This window comes from Geotrypetes seraphini, chromosome 18 (assembly GCF_902459505.1).
Source record: "Geotrypetes seraphini chromosome 18, aGeoSer1.1, whole genome shotgun sequence".
Taxonomy (NCBI): domain Eukaryota; kingdom Metazoa; phylum Chordata; class Amphibia; order Gymnophiona; family Dermophiidae; genus Geotrypetes; species Geotrypetes seraphini.
This window is the reverse complement of record NC_047101.1, coordinates 15,584,866-15,590,865: the sequence shown is the minus strand read 5'-3', so window position 1 is coordinate 15,590,865 and position 6,000 is coordinate 15,584,866. Positions and strand designations below refer to the sequence as shown.

General features: G+C 38.7%; 1 protein-coding gene across 1 annotated transcript in view; it reads right to left on the bottom strand.

The window, feature by feature from the left end:
• Nucleotides 1-410: 410 nt before the first annotated feature.
• Nucleotides 411-6,000, bottom strand: part of PWWP2A (PWWP domain containing 2A) — a 29,831-nt gene continuing 24,241 nt past the window's right edge. The window contains exon 3 of the mRNA XM_033927086.1: nucleotides 411-633. The gene's annotated coding sequence lies outside the window, so the exon portion shown is untranslated. The remainder of the gene's footprint in view (nucleotides 634-6,000) is intronic.

Here is a 6,000-nt window from a genome sequence, read left to right as displayed (position 1 = left end):
CTCTGTTCTATCACTGTTCTTCCGTAGACCCTGCTTGTTCTTTATATGGAAAATATGTTGGTCCTACCACGCATCGGCTTTAAAGGCATCAAGGGCAAGCTGTTCAAACAAGCAATAGGCACAAAATTAAACCTTTTCGTAAAATCTGGAAAACAAAAAAACTATACCACAAGAGAAAAGATTAAGGTTCCAGATGCCTAGTCCTGTTATGCCATTTGGCTCCTTCAAAGTGAAAACAGCATAGTTGTGTGTGATTTCTGGTTTGGAAAATTCAAGTGGGTCCCTTTGTAAGTTCACATCAGCCTTTCTTTTCTCATTTCATGCATTATTGCAAAAGGATTTATAAAATTTCCTAAAATGTCTTGTTAAAGATTCAGAGCAGAAATGATTTACAATAGATAAATATCCTGACAATGTTTTTTTTTAGTTGTTTTTTTAAGTTTGGGGTGTTTTTTTTTTCACAGATTCTGTTCATTTCTTCATGATAGTATCCCGAAGGGGGTAAAGTTACACACTATATATTTGTCCTGCTGTTTTTTCACAGAGATCAGCTGAGCTGTTCTTGCTCTTCCTCCTCCTCCTGGCAGTATAGGGAATTTCCAAAATGTAGAGCAATCCCCTAGTGTCTCTGAGCTAGAAGAAAGAAAAAAATAGTTTAATACTTTACAAATGACAATCTTTAGGAAGGCTTATAAAGTCCTTGGTCATATTCCAAACATTTTAATTCGCATTGTAAAAGACTATTAGCCAGATGTCGCTCACTTGTTCATGGCCTTGCAGAGGAAAAGAATTTGTGTGCAACTATATAAAATGTTTCACCCGAGCCCATAAAGATGGTATTTTGGATCTGTTCATTTCTTCAAGCCAGGTGTAGAAATCTAGTCTATTGAATTAAACAAGTATATCAAGGCCAGATGCGCTACACCCCCCCAAAAAAATATGGTGTATCGGGGAGGGGGGGGAGTGCCTAGTACAGGGGTAGGCAAATCTGGTCCTTGAGAGCCAGAACCAGGTCAGGTTTTCAAGATATCCACAATAAATATGCATGAGATAGATTTGCATCTCAAGGAGGCAGTGCGTGCAAATCCATCTCATACATATTCACGGTGGAGATCCTGAAAACCTGACCTGGCTCTGGCTCTCACGGACCGGAATTGCCTACCCCTGGCCTAGTACATATGGCCTAAGCCCTAGGGCCTAAAGCAGGGGTGTCCAATGTCGGTCCTCGAGGGCCGCAGTCCAGTCGGGTTTTCAGGATTTCCCCAATGAATATGCATGAGATCTATTTGCATGCACTGCTTTCAATGTAATGTAATGTAATGTAATGTAATTTATTTCTTATATACCGCTACATCCATATACAATGCATATTCATTGGGGAAATCCTGAAAACCCGACTGGACTGCGGCCCTCGAGGACCGACATTGGACACCCCTGGCCTAAAGCATGGAAAATCAGTAAATCAGAATAGTATATGAAGTTGCACAGTAGTTATATCACAACATCTGATATCAGTAAAAAAAAAAAAAGTTTTGCTCTTTTTGGTACTCAGTGATATACTAGTTATGGGCTCAATGTAAGTTATTCCTCAAATATGGTTATTATTCTTAGGCAGACCATAAGTATCAACAAATCACATGAATCAAAGTCAAGCCTTCGTGGAATAATTTAACAGTTTTAACAATTTTTAAATGGATCCTCAGATGGCTGTTTTGAGCAATAGAAAGTTCATGTTCATATTCTCACTTCATCAGCCAAATTCTTCATAAGTCCAAATTTTTCAATTCATATTGAACCAAATTTTTTTTTTTTTTTTTAATCTTTATTGATTTTCAAAACTAATACAAAGTGCCAGGAATTATACAAACATTAATAAACAAAATAAACAGTTAAATTCCATCAATAACAATGCAGAAGAAAATTTTCAATGAAAACTCACTTATCTGTTTATCGAGAGCGTCATAAGGGGTACCCCTCCTGAAGTGACCATGTTTCAATATCCCTTCCTCACTATACTTAAATCTAAAAACAAAAAGGATCCGTGTTTTTGGTTTTTATAATTCTATAAATTCAAGAGCCATAGCAAACCACTTCATAAAGATTAACCCCGTCCTTTCCTAACACATAGCGCGGGTTTTAAGAATTACGCGTTAGTAAAGGAGGGAGTATATTAGCAACTCGTACTCTAGCTTTTTTGCTGTGCCTTTCTTTTTCTGTGCTTTGCCGCGTTCATCTGACAATAACTTTTGAGCATCTGATGTTAGTTCCTCCCTTGAGTTTTAAATAATGTCAAACTGCCATAGTTCAAATGACCCCCTAAACATCTGCTTACCCCCTAAACAACTGATCTTACCGCTACTGCTCCAGCAATCAACATAGAGACTTAGCGTTTGCTAAAAATCCGGATAGTTCTGCTCTCTCTGTCCCCAACCCTGAAGAAAATTTTGAAACGCGTCGGTGGGGAATGAGGCAGACCCGGTTTAAAGCTATGTTATGTACTATGCACTAAATAGAACTATAGAGACCATTATGCTTTATAAATAATGCACTGACACTTTATAAATTTCTATAACTTATTACAAGACATAACAAGAAGTTGCACATTAGTTCAATATTCACAAAAAAATGTTCCAGTGAGGACGGCTACCACACTACTTTATTGTGTGGCATTCTGAGGAACTATTGTGATTTGAACATATATAATAATAATAATAATAATTTTATTTCTTATATACCGCTGTACCGTGAAGTTCTAAGCGGTTTACAGTAGAAGCAGAAGAAATGCAATAAGTAAGATTAATTAAGATGAAGAGAGAGTACTTAGAGTTCCCTGACTGTCCCAAAGGCTCACATTCTTGCTAAAGTACTTGAGAAAAATAAATTAGTTAGGTTATAAACATAGAGTAGAAGAAGGTAGATATATATAGTGGAGGTCTGACTTTTGTTTTCCCCTAAACAACTGACATCCAATATATCTCATAGTGAGGAACCCCGACCCCGAGGAAGGAAACAAGGTCATGTCATGAGGGGCACTCTACAACGTTCTCAATAAGCAGATAAGTGAATTTTCATTGAAAATCTGATTTAATATGAATTGAAAAAATCAATTGAAAAATTTGGACCTATGAAGAATTTGGTTGATGAAGTAAGACTATGAACTTCCATTGCTCAAAACAGCCATCTGAGGATCCATTTAAAATTTTAAAACTGTTAAGCAATAAAAACACACCTCTTCACCTAACTCCCCTGCCTAAGACTGATAGATTACAAGTAAATATTAATGTATATCGATTGTGTCATATTAGGATAAAAACTTATGTTGATAAATCCTGCACTGAAACAATATCAAATTTATCCTGTAAACTGCATATTAGGTATATTGGTTTTAGATCCCTTGAATGTGTTAAATAACGATAAATCCAGTGCAAATCGTAACCTGTTAACTGTATATTATGTATGTTTAATCTGTAAACACCAAAAAGTCCAACAGGACAGAGAATCCACGGGTAGAAAACAATACAAAAGGAAGTGGGAACGGACAATGAACACTGGGTCCACAGCTTCTGCTTGTGACCTTTTCTGAAATAAACAAGTTGGTTTTACATCAGTGATCTTCAGTGGAGTGTTCATTGTCCGTTCCCACTTCCTTTTGTACTGTTTAACCTGTAACCCTGAGCGAAAACTAATTAAATAAATTATTTCACAAAGGCTTAACTTTGATTGATGTGATTTGTTGATAGTTATGGGCTCAATAACATGTCCATATTAAAGCTGTAATTTTGCCTTAATGACTGTTGCATCAAGATGCTATTTTCTCTGAAAAAAAGGGGTAAAATTTCATATTATTTACTTTGAGAAAGAAAAGACATTTACATCCCCCCCCCCCCCCGCGGAAGCGTTTTTTAGCGTAGGCCGGCGCGCTGAATGCTCTTGGTGGGAGCAGTGCAGAACATTCAGCGTGCCGGCCTGTGCTAAAAAACGCTTTTGCGGTTTTGTAAGGGGGGGGGGTTAATTGCTGTGTTGTGTGAGTTATGAAGTTCAAAACTACTTTCCATTTTAAAATCTGATTTTGCATCTGATTAGAGTACGGCCTAACGTTGCACTTTGGTGCTTCAAAACTCTAAGTTTGGATGTTTTGAAGAAAATTTGTAAAATTACTGTTTCTAGCTGGGTTAGCAATGATTACTTGGCAAATAATGGCAGATAAGGTCAATCGTCTTTCTCTACAACTTTCTACCATTTTAAGAAGAGTGGCTAAAGTCAACTCTCGGCTCTATACCCAGAACTACCCTCTACATATGTCCTACACATCGTCATTGGTGGATATGGTTATAACAGTGCTGCTTCTGCAGGTTTTTCCAGCCTTCACAGAAGAGAATGGCACAGGGGACAAAATTTCCTGTCCCGTCTCCGTGAGTTCTTTTCCTGTCCCTGCAAGCTCTGTTATCATCTGCACAAGCCTCAAACACTAAAATCATAAGTGCGGTTAAGGCAGAGCTTACAGGAATGGGACAGCAAGAAAACTCGCGGGGACGAAACAATCGAGTTCCTGCGGGGACAGGGAAAAATTTGTCCCCATGTCATTCTCTACTTCACAGTTACCTGAAGCAATCAGCCACCACTTGTTGCCCATAGCCTTGTATTTTCCACTCACTGACTAATGATTTTTTTAATCAATCTTTTTGTGGCAGTGCCCCTTGATTATGGCCAAATATCAACCCCTTTCCCCAGGGTACAAAATAAAACTTGGAGGCCAAGATGAGGAGTATGTAGAAGCTGATCAAGATAAGGTGGCATTGTTTAACAAATATTTCTGTTCTATAGTCTCAGTTGAAGGAGCAGGAGCAGTGCCACAAGAGATAAACAAAATAGGAATGGATGTGTGGTAGATTTTTCAGAGAACTGTGGTCATGAGAAGTTAGCTAAATTAAAGGTGGATGTTCTGGCAGCGCAACCGCCTGACCCTTCCAACGCTTCTCTAGAGTCAGGAGAGGTCTTGGAGGACTGGAGAAGGGCAGATGTGGTCCTTCTCCAGAAAAGTGGAAGGAAGAGGTTGAGACCGGTAAATCTGACTTCTGTAGTAAGTAAATTAATGGAAAAGCTTTTAGAACAGTGAAGTTTCTGGAATCCAATGGCTTACAGGACCCACGGCAGCATGGTTTCGCTAGACATGTCTTGTCAGACAAATCTGATTAATTTCTTTGCTAGGTGACCAGAGTTGGAGCACCCTGGGGTTGTGGGTTCAAAACTCGCACTGCTCCTTGTGACCCTGGGCAAGTCACTCAGTCCTCCATAGCCCGAGGGACGTTAAATAGATTGTGAGCCAACCAGGACAGAGAGGGAAAATACTTGAGTACCTGATTGTAAAACCACTTAGATAAACCTTGAGAGGCAGTATATAAATACCTAATAAACTTGAAACTTGAGCTTGGATAGACAAGTGCAATGTAGCAGGGGAAAAAAACCCTGAATGATGATGGAGGCCACCACTGGCCCCCGGGCCTTGCATTGACAAACAGTGGTCTAAAGTAACCTTAAAAATGCATCTCTCTTCCCTAGCTTGTAGAGATGCTTGAACTAGGTGAACTCTGGGGACAGGATCAATTTCTTCTTATTACCATCTCCATTACTCTCTAACTATTGTTATTGACCTAATTCAGTGTATATTTATTTTCTTTTCTTAAATATTTTATAAGTTGGTAAACCTCTTTACTTCATCCTCAAGAGAGACAGTATGCCAAATGACAAGCTAAACTGAATTTGGTGATCCTATAATTTAATACAAGACTTTTGGGGGGAGGTGGGAATGATGCTGTCCAAAATGTTGAGACTCTTTTGCTTTATCACCCTCTATCACTAATGCTAGTGGTACAATTTACCAGCAGAAAGTCAAGAATCTGGGCTTGGCTGCTGCTAAATGTATTATTGCTAAATTTTGAAAGCGAGCTGTTTCTCCACCGCTGGATGCCTGGAAATCTCATTTTTGACTGCTTGAGACAC